Source organism: Pseudophryne corroboree, chromosome 7, assembly GCF_028390025.1.
Source record: "Pseudophryne corroboree isolate aPseCor3 chromosome 7, aPseCor3.hap2, whole genome shotgun sequence".
NCBI lineage: Eukaryota > Metazoa > Chordata > Amphibia > Anura > Myobatrachidae > Pseudophryne > Pseudophryne corroboree.
In genome coordinates, this window is record NC_086450.1 from 22625521 (window position 1) to 22642030 (window position 16510).

At 40.9% G+C, this 16510-nt stretch overlaps 2 long non-coding RNA genes across 2 annotated transcripts; both read right to left on the reverse strand.

Annotated features, from left to right (window-relative positions):
* Positions 1-1215: 1215 nt before the first annotated feature.
* LOC134943290 (uncharacterized) lies at positions 1216-1889 on the reverse strand. Its single transcript, XR_010181447.1, has 5 exons — positions 1858-1889; positions 1691-1720; positions 1534-1563; positions 1381-1410; positions 1216-1245 (listed from the first exon to the last, which is right to left on the reverse strand). It is a non-coding gene; the product is annotated as an uncharacterized LOC134943290 (long non-coding RNA).
* A 10836-nt stretch (positions 1890-12725) lies between these two features.
* On the reverse strand, positions 12726-14141 carry LOC134943291 (uncharacterized). The gene is made up of 4 exons (XR_010181448.1): positions 14110-14141; positions 13956-13985; positions 13791-13820; positions 12726-12775 (listed from the first exon to the last, which is right to left on the reverse strand). It is a non-coding gene; the product is annotated as an uncharacterized LOC134943291 (long non-coding RNA).
* Positions 14142-16510: the final 2369 nt, after the last annotated feature.

Below are 16510 nucleotides of genomic sequence, written 5' to 3' on the forward strand. Positions count from 1 at the left end.
ATTTTGAGGCATTGATCGCTGATCCCTCATTCACGTCTTCTTTTACAGTTTATCAGGGCGAAATCTGTCGTAATGCTCCAGTCGCCAACACTTAAATTAACCCTTAAAATAGTGTAATGGTGAAATGAGAAGGGATTATAATCTGGGTTACTACTCACTTGAGGCACTGTCTGTGCCACCAGCGGCGTGAGAATCGCCTAGGCTTTCTGGAAAAAAAACACACATGGGACTGACTGCTTCATGTAAATAAAGAAGGTAATACATAAAAATAGATATAAAATGTAAAAATATATTTTAACAGAGACAATGAAAGATACTTTGGTCCAATAAAAAAAGCTGGTTTTAAATAATATTCAGAACAACAATAGGTATTATCAGTAGTGAGAGCAGTGTTACCATTAACCCTTTATTGCGGTGGTTCTCAGACTAAATCACCCCACACAGGTCACATTTTCCGGGTCACCCATCAGGAGCACAGGTGTACTCATTACTAACTGACACATTTAATAAGACCCACAGGTGAAGCTAATTATTTCACTAGTGGTTCTGTGAAGACCTGGAAAACATGCACTGGTTGGGGTCTTGAGGACCGAGTTCTAAACCCTAAGCTTTATTGGATAGAGTAAAAAAAAGCTCTATCATGGAAGAAAACACCTATTTTCCCCGGTAATAGGGCTCTTCATGCTGCAGTACTGTCAATCACCAATGGCAATTATTGTATTTATGTGACCTTTGCTGCTTATCTTAAACTAGACAGTCATGGAGCATTTATGATCCTCACTTTGCTGCTACATCCATTATATTCTGCTAGTAAACGTACTGGTGTAGTAATGGTGTAGCATTAACTACATGCAGCTAAAACGTGCCATTTACAGCATAGAGCCTTTTTTGCATTTGGGAAATAAAGTGCCGATCACCAGTAAGACACCAAATTATCAGCAATTGGTCTTTTAACCATTGATACATTTGGCCCATAATCCCTTACCAATATATGTAGTAATGCTGCTAAGCAGAGCCAGATGTAAGGCTGCTAGATTAGCTGCTGGTGGTGACATGTGCTGAGGTCTGCAGTATGTGGGGGCATGTTCATTCTGATCATAATCAGTGGGGGGCATATTTTCATTTCTAAGGGTAACCTTTTAAACTTGACGTATTGCTATATTAGCTGTAGCTTTTTCTATATTCTATAATATAAAGTTATAATAATATACATACCTCTCCGGCTGGGCAGTGTCAGATGTTATACTATACAGAGGAACAGAATAATAATTATCAAATGTTTTAACTATATCTGATGCACAAACACAACATTCGCACATATATATGTAGATACACTTGATCTATATTCTATAATATGATATGTTATAATGGTATACATACCCCTCCTGCACAGATGATGCAGATGGTGGGCTACACAGAGGAAAAGAATAATAATATAAAGTTTAACCTATATCTGAAGCACAAGCACATTTGTACATTGATATGTAGATACACTTTACTATATTCTATGATATAATATAGTGGTATACTTACATGTCTGGCAGGGCAGCATAAAATGTTATACTAAACAGAGGAAAAGAAGAATAATTATCAAATGTTTAAACTATCTGATGCACAAGCACATTTGCACATATATATGTAGATACGATTTTTCTATTTTCTATAACATATGTTATTATTATATACATACCTCTCCTGCTCGGAGGATGCAGATGGTGTACTAGACATAGAGGAAAAGAATAATAATAATAAAAAGTTACAAATATATCTGATGTTCAAGCATAATATTTGTGCATAGATTTGCAGATGCGCTTTTTGTATATTCTATAATACGATATATTATAATGATATACATACCTCTCCGGCAGGGCAGCATCAGATGTTGTACTACACATAGGAAAAGAATAACAATAATAAAAAGTTTGAACTATATCTGATGCTGAACCACATTTGTGCATAGCTACATATATATGCATTTTCTATATTCTATTAGACGATATATTATAATGATATACATACCTCTCCTGCTCAGAGAATGCAGATGGTGTACTAGAGATAGAGGAAAAGAATAATAATAAACAGTTTAAACTTTATTTGATGCACAAGTGCAACTTTTATGCATAAATAAGTAGAAATACTTTTTTTATATTATATAATATGGTATGTTATAATGATATACATACCTCTCCTGCAGGGCGACCTCAGATGTTATCCTAAAAGAAAAAGAATAATACAAAGTTACAACTATATCTGATGCTCAAGCATATAATTTGTATATAGATTAGCAGATACGCTTTTTCTATATTCTATAATATGATATGTAATAATGATATACATACCTCTCCGGCAGGGTGGCATCAGGTATTAACATAAACAATCTAAAAGAATAATAATAAAAAGTTTAAACTATATCTGATGCTTAATCACATTTGTATACAGATACATAGATATACCTTTTCTATATTCTTTAATACAACCTGTTATAATGATATACATACCTCTCCAGCTCAGAGGACACAGATGGTGTACTAGACATAGAGGTAAAGAATAATAAAAAGTTTAAACTATTGATGCACAACATTTCTACATAGATAAGAAGAAACACTTTTTTATATTCTATAATATGGTATGTTATAATGATATACATACCTCTCCGGCAGGGCGGCGTCAGATGTTGTACTATACAGAGGAAAAGAATAATAACAATAAAAAGTTTCAACTTTATCGGATGCACAAGCACTTTTTTACTTACAAACGTAGATATGCTTTTTCTATATTCTATAATATGATATGTTATAATGATATACATACCTCTCCTGCTCGGAGGATGCAGATGGTGTACTAGACATAGAGGAAAAGATAATAATAATAAAAATGTACACCTATATCTGATGCTCAAGCATACCATTTGTGCATAGATATGCAGCTATGCTTTTTCTATATTCTATAATATGATATGTAATAATGATATACATACCTCCCTGGCAGGGCGGCGTCAGATGTTATACTACACAGAGGAAAAGAATAGTAATAAAAAGTTTAAACTATATCTGATGCTTAATCACAACATGTGTACATAGATATGTAGATATGCTTTATCTGTATTCTATAATATATGTTATAATAATCTAAATACCTTTCCTGCACGGAGGACGCAGATGGTAAGCCAGACAAAGAAGAAAAGAGTAGTAATAAAAAATATGCTATATCAGATGCACAAAGCACAACAGAGCAGTATTGCAATCTAAAGCAAAAAAGTAATACAACACTACCTGACTATACAGAATAAACATATGGGGGGTTTATGTAAACTGCTTATTCTCAACAGGTTTTACCCTGAAATTCAAAACAGCATCAATATTAAGTTTAAAACCAGTTGTGTTTTTTTAAATTTCAGGGCCATCTCTGCAGAGAACTGGTAGCTGGCAAAAGCCGCTGCATAGTACTGTATATCTAGACCATGGTCTGACCTCAGCTTGTGGGAATAAACTTGCTGTATAGTTGATGCTTTTTTTTCCCCTTTTTTCCTCATTTTTAACAGGATGACTAAGTTAACCAAAGTGGAACCCCCTGGACCGCAGGACTTCAGAGAGAAATAAACTGGTAAATAAAGACGTATGTGAGGGAGTGTTTGTTTTGTCTGTATTTGGCAGTCACTGTTTTATATTATATTTTACTAAAACCCAGCGCTCGCTAACCACCAAAAATGTTTAATTTTATATATATAAAAATATATAAATTTCTCTATCGTCCTAGTGGATGCTGGGGTTCCTGAAAGGACCATGGGGAATAGCGGCTCCGCAGGAGACAGGGCACAAAAAGTAAAGCTTTAGGATCAGGTGGTGTGCACTGGCTCCTCCCCCTATGACCCTCCTCCAAGCCTCAGTTAGATTTTTGTGCCCGGCCGAGAAGGGTGCAATCTAGGTGGCTCTCCTAAAGAGCTGCTTAGAAAAGTTTAGCTTAGGTTTTTTATTTTACAGTGAGTCCTGCTGGCAACAGGATCACTGCAACGAGGGACTTAGGGGAGAAGAAGTGAACTCACCTGCGTGCAGGATGGATTGGCTTCTTGGCTACTGGACATTAGCTCCAGAGGGACGATCACAGGTACAGCCTGGATGGTCACCGGAGCCTCGCCGCCGGCCCCCTTGCAGATGCTGAAACGAGAAGAGGTCCAGAATCGGCGGCAGAAGACTCCTCAGTCTTCTTAAGGTAGCGCACAGCACTGCAGCTGTGCGCCATTTTCCTCTCAGCACACTTCACACGGCAGTCACTGAGGGTGCAGGGCGCTGGGAGGGGGGCGCCCTGGGAGGCAAATGAAAACCTTTTTTGGCTAAAAATACCTCACATATAGCCTCCGGGGGCTATATGGAGATATTTAACCCCTGCCAGAATCCGTTAAGAGCGGGAGACGAGGCCGCCGAAAAAGGGGCGGGGCCTATCTCCTCAGCACACAGCGCCATTTTCCCTCACAGAAAGGCTGGAGGGAAGGCTCCCAGGCTCTCCCCTGCACTGCACTACAGAAACAGGGTTAAAACAGAGAGGGGGGGCACTAATTTGGCGTTAGAAATATATAAAAAAGATGCTATAAGGGAAAACACTTATATAAGGTTGTCCCTATATAATTATAGCGTTTTTGGTGTGTGCTGGCAAACTCTCCCTCTGTCTCTCCAAAGGGCTAGTAGGTCCTGTCCTCTATCAGAGCATTCCCTGTGTGTGTGCTGTGTGTCGGTACGTGTGTGTCGACATGTATGAGGACGATGTTGGTGAGGAGGCGGAGCAATTGCCTGTAATGGTGATGTCACTCTCTAGGGAGTCGACACCGGAATGGATGGCTTATTTAGGGAATTACGTGATAATGTCAACACGCGCCAAGGTCGGTTGACGACATGAGACGGCCGACAAACAATTAGTACCGGTCCAGACGTCTCAAAAACACCGTCAGGGGTTTTTAAAACGCCCGTTTACTTTAGTCGGTCGACACAGACACAGACAGGGACACTGAATCCAGTGTCGACGGTGAATAAACAAACGTATTCCTTATTAGGGCCACACGTTAAGGGCAATGAAGGAGGTGTTACATATTTCTGATACTACAAGTACCACAAAAGAGGGTATTATGTGGGATGTGAAAAAACTACCGTAGTTTTTCCTGAATCAGATAAATTAAATGAAGTGTGTGATGATGCGTGGGTTCCCCCCGATAGAAAATATGGGCGGTATACCCTTTCCCGCCAGAAGTTAGGGCGCGTTGGGAAACACCCCTTAGGGTGGATAAGGCGCTCACACGCTTATCAGAACAAGTGGCGGTACCGTCTATAGATAGGGCCGTCCTCAAGGAGCCAGCTGACAGGAGGCTGGAAAAATATCATAAAAAGTATATACACACATACTGGTGTTATACTGCGACCAGCGATCGCCTCAGCCTGGATGTGCAGAGCTGGGGTGGCTTGGTCGGATTCCCTGACTAAAAATATTGATACCCTTGACAGGGACAGTATTTTATTGACTATAGAGCATTTAAAGGATGTATTTCTATATATGCGAGATGCACAAAGGGATATTTGCACTCTGGCATCAAGAGTAAGTGTGATGTCCATATCTGCCAGAAGATGTTTATGGACACGACAGTGGTCAGGTGATGCAGATTCCAAACGGCACAAAGGTGTATTGCCGTATAAAGGAAAAGGAGTTATTTGGGGTCGGTCCATCGGACCTGGTGGCCACGGCAACTGCTGGAAAATCCACCGTTTTTACCCTAAGTCACATCTCTGCAGAAAAAGACACCGTCTTTTCAGCTTCAGTCCTTTCGTCCCTATAAGAGTCATATCTGCCCAGGGATAGAGGAAAGGGAAGAAGACTGCAGCAGGCAGCCCATTCCCAGGAGCAGAAGCGTTCCACCGCTTCTGACAAGCTCTCAGCATGACGCTGAGACCGTACAGGACCCCTGGATCCTACAAGTAGTATCCCAGGGGTACAGTTTGGAATGTCGAGACGTTTCCCCTGCGCAGGCTCCTGAAGTCTGCTTTACCAAGGTCTCCCTCCGACAAGGAGGCAGTATGGGAAAAAATTCACGAGCTGTATTCCCAGCAGGTGATAATTAAATTACCCCTTCTACAACAAGAAAAGGGGTATTATTCCACACTATATTGTGGTACTGAAGCCAGAAGGCTAGGTGAGACTTATTCTAAATCTAAAAAAATTTGAACACTTACAAAGGTTCAAATCAAGATGGAGTCACTCAGAGCAGTGATAACGAACCGGGATCCATGTCCCAAATTTGCCCTTATCACTAAGGGTACCTCAGGTTCGTGGTACAGAACTGTCACTATCAGTTTCAGACGCTGCCGTTTGGATTGTCTACGGCACCCCGGGTCTTTACCAAGGTAATGGCCGAAATGATGGTTCTTCTTCGAAGAAAAGGCGTCTTAATTATCCCTTACTTGGACGATCTCCTGATAAGGGCAAAGTCCAGGGAACAGTTGGAGGTCGGAGTAGCACTATCTAGGATACTGTTACAACAGCAGGGGTGGATTCTAAATATTCCAAAATCGCAGCTGATCCCGACAACAAGTCTCCTGTGCTTAGGGATGATTCTGGACACAGTCCAGAAAAAGGTGTTTCTCCCGGAAGAGAAAGCCAGGGAGTTATCCGAGCTAGTCAGGAACCTCCTAAAATCAGTGCATCATTGCACAAGGGCCATGGTAAAAAAATGGTGACTTCCTTCGAAGCAATTCCAGTCGGCAGATTTCATGCAAGAACTTTTCAGTGGGATCTGCTGGACAAATGGTCCGGATCGCATCTTCAGATGCATCAGCGGATAACCCTATATCCAAGGACAAGGGTGTCTCTCCTGTGGTGGTTACAGAGTGCTCATCTTCTAGAGGGCCGCAGATTCGGCATTCAGTTTTGGATGTTGGTGACCACGGAGGCCAGCCCGAGAGGCTGGGGAGCAGTCACACAAGGAAAAAATTTCCAGGGAGTGTGATCAAGTCTGGAGATTTTTCTCCACATAAATATAGCTAAGGGTAAATTTATAATGCTCTAAGCTTAGCAAGACCTCTGCTTCAAGGTCAGCCGGTATTGATCCAGTGGGATAAAACATCACGGCAGTCGCCCACGTAAATAGACAGGGCGGCACAAGAAGCAGGAGGGCAGTGGCAAAAACTGCAAGGACTTTTCGCTGGGCGGAAAATCATGTGATAGCACTGTCAGCAGTGTTTCATTCCGGGAATGGAAACTGGGAAGCAGACTTCCTCAGTAGGCACGACCTCCACCCGGCAGAGTGGGAACTTCATGGGGAAGTTTTCCACATAATTGTAAACCGTTGGGAATTACCAAAGGTGGACATGATGGCGTCCCGTCTGAACAAAAAACGGGACAGGTATTGCGCCAGGTTAAGAGACCCTCAGGCAATAGCTGTGGACGTTCTGGTAACACCGTGGGTGTACCAGTCGGTGTATGTGTTCCATCCTCTGCTTTTCATACCTAAGGTACTGAGAATTATAAGACGTAGAGGAGTAAGAACTATACTCATGGCTCCGGATTGGCCAAGAAGGACTTGGTACCCGGAACTTCAAGAGATGCTCACAGAGGACTTATGGCCTCTGCCGCTAAGAAGGGACTTGTTTCAGCAAGTACCATGTCTGTTCCAAGACTTACCGCAGCTGCGTTTGACGGCATGGCGGTGGAACGCCGGATCCTAAGGGAAAAGGCATTCAGGAAGAGGTCATTCCTACCCTGGTCAAAGCCAGAAAGGAGGTGACCGCACAACATTATCACCACATGTGGCGAAAATATGTTGCGTGGTGTGAGGCCAGGAAGGCCCCACGAAGAAATTTCAACTCGGTCGATTCCTGCAGTTCTTGCAAACAGGAGTGTCTATGGGCCTCAAATTGGGGTCCATTAAGGTTCAAATTTCGGCCCTGTCGATTTTTCTTCCAGAAAGAATTGGCTTCAGTTCCTGAAGTCCAGAAGTTTGTCAAGGGAGTATTGCATATACAACCCCCTTTTGTGCCTCCAGTGGCACTGTGGGATCTCAACGTAGTTCTGGGATTCCTCAAAACACATTGGTTTAAAACCAGTCAAATCTGTGGATTTGAAGCATCTCACATGAAAAGTGAACATGCTCTTGGACCTGGCCTGGACCAGGCGAGTGTCAAATTGGTGGGTTTTTTTCTCAAAAAAGCCCATATCTGTTTGTCCATTCGGACAGGGCAGAGCTGCGGACTCGTCCCCAGTTCTCTCCCTAAGGTGGTGTCAGTGTTTCACCTGAACCAGCTTATTGTGGTGTCTTGCGCCTACTAGGGACTTGGAGGACTCCAAGTTGCTAGATGTGGTCAGGGCCCTGAAAATATAGGTTCCAGGACGGCTGGAGTCAGGAAAACTGACTTGCTGTTATCCTGTATGCACCCAACAAACTGGGTGCTCTTGCTTTTAAGCAGACTTTTGCTAGTTGGATGTGTAATACAATTCAGCTTGCACATTCTGTGGCAGGCCTGCCACAGCCAAAATATGTAAATGCCCATTCCACAAGGAAGGTGGGCTCATCTTGGGCGGCTGCCCGAGGGGTCTCGGCTTTAAAACTTTGCCGAGCGGCTATTTAGTCAGGGGCAAACACGTTTGTAAAATCCTACAAATTTGATACCCTGGCTAAGGAGGACCTGGAGTTCTCTCATTCGGTGCTGCAGAGTCATCCGCACTCTCCCGCCCGTTTGGGAGCTTTGGTATAATCCCCATGGTCCTTTCAGGAACCCCAGCATCCACTAGGACGATAGAGAAAATAAGAATTTACTTACCGATAATTCTATTTCTCGGAGTCCGTAGTGGATGCTGGGCGCCCATCCCAAGTGCGGATTATCTGCATTACTTGTACATAGTTACAAAAATCGGGTTATTATTGTTGTGAGCCATCTTTTCAGAGGCTCCGCTGTTATCATACTGTTAACTGGGTTCAGATCACAGGTTGTACAGTGTGATTGGTGTGGCTGGTATGAGTCTTACCCGGGATTCATAAATCCTTCCTTATTGTGTACGCTCGTCCGGGCACAGTACCTAACTGAGGCTTGGAGGAGGGTCATAGGGGGAGGAGCCAGTGCACACCACCTGATCCTAAAGCTTTACTTTTTGTGCCCTGTCTCCTGCGGAGCCGCTATTCCCCATGGTCCTTTCAGGAACCCCAGCATCCACTACGGACTCCGAGAAATAGAATTATCGGTAAGTAAATTCTTATTATATCCACAAAAGATTCCTGCGTCTCCCACCGGTGATACTGTGCCACCAAAAATAATCTATATAGGAAAAATAGTATACACTATCAAGGGAGCGCTTGAATCATATTGGATTTTAAATATATTTATTTTATTCGTATTCTTGTTACAACATAAAACATAAAACCATATGTAGGTGTAAATTCATATGTAAAATATACTAAAATCCACATACAATATCCAGGTACAATAACTCATATAAAATTGCCCTTTACATTCATTTGTAAAAGGTGTCCATGGAGTATCTTTTGTATATATACGTATACTTGGTAGCAATTGTTATTGTTACATGGACAGCCGTTTCTTTAAAAATGCCGGAATGTAAGGTGCAGTCATTAATTTTTGGCCACTTGTTCCGATTGATAGAATTTATCAGGGGGAGAGCGCTGTGTATTCAGCTGTCCACAGCGGTATGCTACGACCCCAATTTATATACTGCCATACTAGATCTCTTTAGCCGGAATAAAAGTATAGGAGGATAGCTTCACTCACTTATGAGCTTTCTTGTTGCTGACAGGGGGAGTCCGCTGTATTAGATATTGGCTGCAGCGATACACTCCACCCCTGTGCTGTCTGGCAACGGTAAATGTCACAGGTTACTCACGGCTGTAGCGGCTTCAGAATATACAGGGTGCGGACCTCCTTAGCTCGGTCCCGCTGTAGCCTTTACCCTGTTTGTAGACTTTCCGGCATTTGAAGAAAGTAGATAATAACGGGCAGCAAGATGCAGGTGCTGGTGCCTTCCTTACGCGTTTCTCCGCTAAACTGGCAGGCGGTTTCGTCAGACGATTATTATCTACTTTCTTCAAATGCCGGAAAGTCTGGTCAATTGTCCAGTAGAGGTTAAAGCTAGGGACCATAAATTAACTACTACAAAAAGAGATCACATCCATTGATAAAACATGCTTCAGGCAAACAAATATTGTTACACTTCAAATAACCAAAGGAAGGTCTTTGATGTACAGTATAAGGAAAGGACACGTTTTATGGCACCATACCTGCTTGAGCAGAATATCCAACCTGGAGTAGAGAACGTTTTATTACACCTTGGAATCTGACAATATACCTATAATTATCTATTTCAGTGGTTCTCAAACTCGGTCCTCAGGACCCCACACAGTGCATGTTTTGCAGGTAACCCAGCAAGTGCACAGGTGTATTCATTATTCACTGACACATTTTAAAAGGTCCACAGGTGGAGCAAATTATTTAACTTGTGATTCTAGGAGGAGACCTGCAAAACATGCACTGTGTGGGGTCCTGAGGACCGAGTTTGAGAACCTGTGATCTATTCCATTGGAAACTGTGAGAATATGCTAGTTTGAATTGGTAAAATATGGCATAAAAAGAGGCAGGTCTAGGGAAGTTAGTCAGGAGGAGAAGGAAGTCAGTCAGAAAGAGAGAAGGAGCAGGAGGAGAAGGAGACATGAGCCTTGGGATGGCAACCATGTAACTTGCAAGTATAAACTATGATAGTAATTGAAACTGTTTGTGAAACTTATGTCATGTTGTATGTTATATAACTAAGGAAGCATAGGTAAATAATTAGTATATATATCACTACTGTGTATATCTTATTCTGTATGATTTGATCTGCCTGTAAATAAATAATCATAAAAAGAGCGGTAATATTCAAGCTTGAACTCTCTTTAAGGAATCTTAACTTCATCATTTCATAAGTCATATATATAAGGACTGCATATATTTATCAGCCACTTAGTAAGCCTGACATAATATATTTGCAGATATATATGATAAACGCATATTAATGAAAATATATCCATATATTAAATACCATATATGATATATTAAAATTCATAAATATGATTCCATAAATCAATACATTGCTCTATATTATATGGTACCATTGCATTGCTCTCTGTATGATATTGCCATCACTGCATTGCTTTCTCTTATATGGCTGTCACTGCATTGCTCTCTGTTTTATAAGGGCAGGCATTGTGATACCCTGTCACACCCCTTCAATCAGCTGACCACACCTCCTTTAGTGGACCCCTACCATTGCATTTCCCCTTCTATGTACCAGTATGAAACTGCCAGAATGTTGTTTAGATGTTACAGAGCATGCTAATATTATTCAAGTAACCTCATCCCAGTTTATAAAAGGATATCTAATAATGGGGCAGATGTATTAACCTGGAGAATGGATAAAGAAGTGATAAAGCAGTGATAAGTGCAAAGTCATAATGCACCAGCCAATTATTATGGATTTGAAACATGCCAGTTAGGAGCTGACTGGCTGGCGTGTTATCACCATGCACTTATCACTGCATTATCACTTTTTTATCACTTCTCCAGGCTTAATACATGTGGGGAAGTTTGGAGAGAGAAGGGAGAGAGCAGGAAAAATTAACCAGAATGGGGGAGGGGGTTGGTTCCCCTTTCCTGCTCTCTCTCGTCATAGCTCCAAATCCTCCTAAATGTGGAAATTTGGAGATGAGAAGGGAGAGCAGGAAAGAGGAACCAGCATGGGGGAGGGGGGTCTGCAAATGCAGGTGGGGTGGGGCGGGACTGAGTTTGGAGAGGGGTTGAAATAAGAGGGAGGTAAGTAACAGGAAAGAGGAGGGGGACAGGTAAAAGGGTACCTAAGAAACAAGAAAATGACTGTCAGGGGCTAGCTTGTAATAGAATAGATCCAGACACAGTGAGCCCTGTTCCCCAGACTGCCTCTGCCAATGAATAAATGACATGTGAAGGGGGTAGTGGCCTGTTATGTCATTCCCAGCAGGGGGTGCCCTCCAGGCCTCAGGTCCCTAGTGGGAAATCCGCCAGTGATTATTACTGAATACATTCTTATCTCCAGTAGCATGGGGAAAGGGGGAACGTGATGTTGTAGATAGACAACGTGTAAGTACTGATTATGAATATAGTTTTGCTGTATGTGTAACATTGGAATAAACTGGTGTAGTTTTCATTCTTATTATTAAGGGGACTGGAAGAAAAGTGACGCTGCATACCGCAGCCCCCATTATTCTGTCTCACTGTGTAATGGCTTCATGCCATGAATGTAAAGTCCCTAACTTGCCGGAACACCATAAATATCCCTAAAGACAATCTGAGGAGATGGCACCAACTCTACAACGTCCCTGACACTACTGTGGTGTGTGGTAATGAGCGCCAGTTCCCCACTGGCCTGTAGTGTGGCCAAGCCCTGTTATCCTCCTGTTTACTTACCATATTGGCCATAACTTCCATGTGCTGCAACAGCAGAAGTACCTACAATGGAAAAGAATGAGCATTTAGATATCATCACATGCAGAGTAACAGTTACTTTGAGGCATTGTCAGAGATCCTTGATCCCTCATTCACATCTACTTTTATATCTTATATTAGGGGGAATCTGTGGTAACGTTCCAGTCTCCACCAATTCAATATAAATTAACCCTTAAAATAGTGTAATGGTGAAATGAGAAGGGATTATAATCTGGGTTACTACTCACTTGAGGCACTGTTTTTGCCAACAGCGGCTTGAGAATCGCCCAGGCTTTCTGAGGAAAAAAAACAACCACTAAATTCTGGTGCGTGGGACTGACTGCTTCAAATAAATAAATAAATAAGGTAATACATAAAAATATATTTTTTTAACAGAAACAATGGAAGATACTTTGGTCCAATAAAAAACAAAGCATGTTTTAAATAATATTCAGAACAACAGGTTTTCTCAGTAGTGAGATCAGTGTTACCATTAACCCTTTATTGCGATGGTTTTCAAACTCAGTCATCCCACACAGGTCACATTTTACAGGTCACCCAACAGGATCACAGGTGTACTCGTTACTAACTGACACATTTTATAAGACCCACAGGTGAAGCTAATTATTTCACTAGTGGTTCTGTGAAGACCTGGAAAACATTCACTGGTTGGGGTCTTGAGGACCGAGTTTGAAAACCTAAACTTTATTGGATAGGGTAAAACAAAGCTCTATCATGGAAGAAAACACCTATTTTCCCCGGTAATAGGGATTTTCATCCTGCAGTACTGTCAGTCACCAATGGCAAATATTGTATTTATGTGACCTTTGCTCCTTATCTTAACCTGGACAGTCACGGAGCATTTATGTTCTTAATTTTGCTGCTACATCCATTATATTCTGCTAGTAAACGTACTGGTATAGTATTGGTGTAGCAATAACTACATGCAGCTAAAACGTGCCATTTACAGCATAGAGCCTTTTTGCATTTGGGAAATAAAGTGCCCGATCACCAGTAAGACACCAAATTATCAGCAATTGGTTTTTTAACCATTGATACATTTGGCCCATAATCCCTTACCAATATATGTAGTAATGCTGCTAAGCAGAGCCAGATGTAAGGCTGCTAGATAAGCTACTGGTGGTGACATGTGCTGAGGTCTGCGGTATGTGGGAGCATGTTCATTCTGCACATAATCAGTGAGGGGGCATATTTTCATTTCTAAGGGTAACATTTTAAACTTGATGTATTGCTATAGTAGTTGTAGCTTTTTCTATATTACATAATATGATGTTATAATGATATACATACCTCTCCGGCTGGGCAGCGTCAGTTGTTATACTATACAGAGGGAAAGAATAATAATTATCAAATGTTTAAACTATAGCTGATGCACAAGCACAACATTCACACACAGATATATAGATACACTTGATCTATATTCTATAATATGATATTTTATAATGGTATACATACCCCTCCTGCACAGATGACGCAGATGGTGGTCTACACAGAGGAAAATAAAAATAATATAAAGTTTAACCTATATCTAAAGCCCAAGCACATTTGTACATAGATATGTAGATACACTTTTTCTATATTCTATAATATAATATAATGGTATACTTACATGTCTGGCAGGGCAGCATAAAATGTTATACTAAGCAGAGGAAAAGAAGAATAATTATCAAATGTTTAAACTCTATCTGATGCACAAGCACATTTACACTTTTTCTATATTCTATAATACATGTTATAATGATATACATACCTCTTCTGCTCGGAGGATACATATGGTGTACTATAGAGGAACAGAATAATAATAAAAAGTTACAACTATATCTGATGCTGAAGCATAACCTTGGTACATAGATTTACAGATGCGCTTTTTCTATATTCTAGAATATGATATGTTATAATGATATACATACCTCTCCGGCAGGGTGGGGTCAGATGTTATACTACACCGAGGAAAAGAAGAATAACAATAAAAAGTTTAAACTATATCTGATGCTTAATCTCATTTGTGCATAGCTATGTAGATATGCTTTTTCTATATTCTATGATACAATATGTTATAATGATATACATACCTCTCCTGCATGGAGGACACAGATGGTGTACTAGACATGGAGGAAAAGAATAATAATAAAAAGTTTAAATATATTTGATGCACAAGCATGACATTTCTACATAGACCAGTAGAAACACTTTTTTATATTCTATAATATGGTATGTTACAATGATATACATACCTCTCCGGCAGGACGGCGTCAGATGTTTAACTACACAGCGGAAAAGAATAATAATAAAAAGTTTAAATTTTATCGGATGCACAAGCACAACATTTTTACTTAGAAACGTAGATATGCTTTTCTATATTCTATAATATAATATGTTATAGTGATGTACATACCTCTCCTGCTCGGAGTACGCAGATGGTGTACTAGACATAGAGGAAAAGGATAATAATAGTAAAAAGTTACACCTATATCTGATGCTCCAGCTTAACACTTGTATATAGATTTGCAAATATGCTTTTTCTAAATTCTATAATATGATATAAGATGTATACTTACATCTCCGGCAGGGCAGCATAAATTGTTATACTAAACAGGAAAAGAAGAAGAATTATCAAATGTTTAAACTATATCTGATGAACAAGCACAAAATGTATACATAGATATGTAGAAACGCTTTTTCTATATTCTATAATATGAGATGTTATAATGGTATACATACATCTCCAGCTGGACAGCATCTGATGTTATACTACAAAGAGGAAAAAAAATAATTATCAAATGTTTTAACTATATTAGTAGTCTATATATAAGTCTATTTGCATATATAAGTCTATTTGCACATATATATGTTGATACGGTTTCTCTATATTCTATAATATGTTATAATGATATACATACCTCTCCAGCATGGAGGACGCAGATGGTACGCTAGACAAAGAAGAAAAGAATAGTGATAAAAAAAGGAAACTATATCAGATGCACAAAGCACAACGGAGCAGTATTGCAATCTAAAGCAAAAAAGTAATGTAAAGGGGGGTACTCACGGAGAGATATTCTAAGCAATCTGACTAGATTGCTTAGAATATCAGCATGATCGCTCCGTGTGTAGCCCCCCTCAGCGATAGCAATGCGCGGCCCCGCACATCGCTATCGCTGCTGCTAGATTGGCCTGCATGCAGGCCAATCTAGCGGGTCGCTCACTTCACCCGCTGGGTGAAGTGAGCGCCCCCTGTCTCCCCCTGCACGCTCAGCACAGATCGCGCTGTGCTGAGCGGCTGGAGAGATGTGTGCTGAGCGGTTCGCTCAGCACACATCTCTCCTGCATCGGCCCGTCTATATGGGCCTTAACACTACCTGACTATACAGAAGAAATATAGAGGGGGTTTATGTAAACCGCTTATTCTCAACGGGTTCTACCCTGAATTTCAAAACAGCATCAATATTAAGATTAAAACCAGTTATGTTTTTTTTTTTATTTCAGGGCCAACTCTGCGGAGAATTGGTAGCTGGCAAAAGCCACTGCATAGTACTGTGTATTTAGACCATGGTCTGACCTCAGCCTGTGGGAATAAACTTGCTGTATAATGCTTTTTTCCCCCTTTTTCCCTTTTTTTTTTTAACAGGATGACTAAGTTAAGCAAAGTGGATCCCCTTGGACCGAAGGACTTCAGAGAGAAATAAACTGGTACGTGCAGGCTTATGTGATGGAGTGTTTGTTTTGTCTGTATTAGGCGGTCACTGTGTTGTCTCTTTATATTACAGTCACTGTGCTGCTATCTATATTATATGGTGTCATTGCATTTGCTCTCTGTATTATAAGGGCAGGCATTGTGATACTCTGTCACATCCCTTCAATCAGCTAACCACCCGTCCTTTAGTGGACCCCTACCATTGTATTTTCCCTGAGGGCCCTTCATGTACCAGTATGACACTGCCAGAATGTTGTTAAGATGTTACAGAGCATGCAATTTTTATTCAAGTAACCTCATCACAGTTTATAAAAGGATA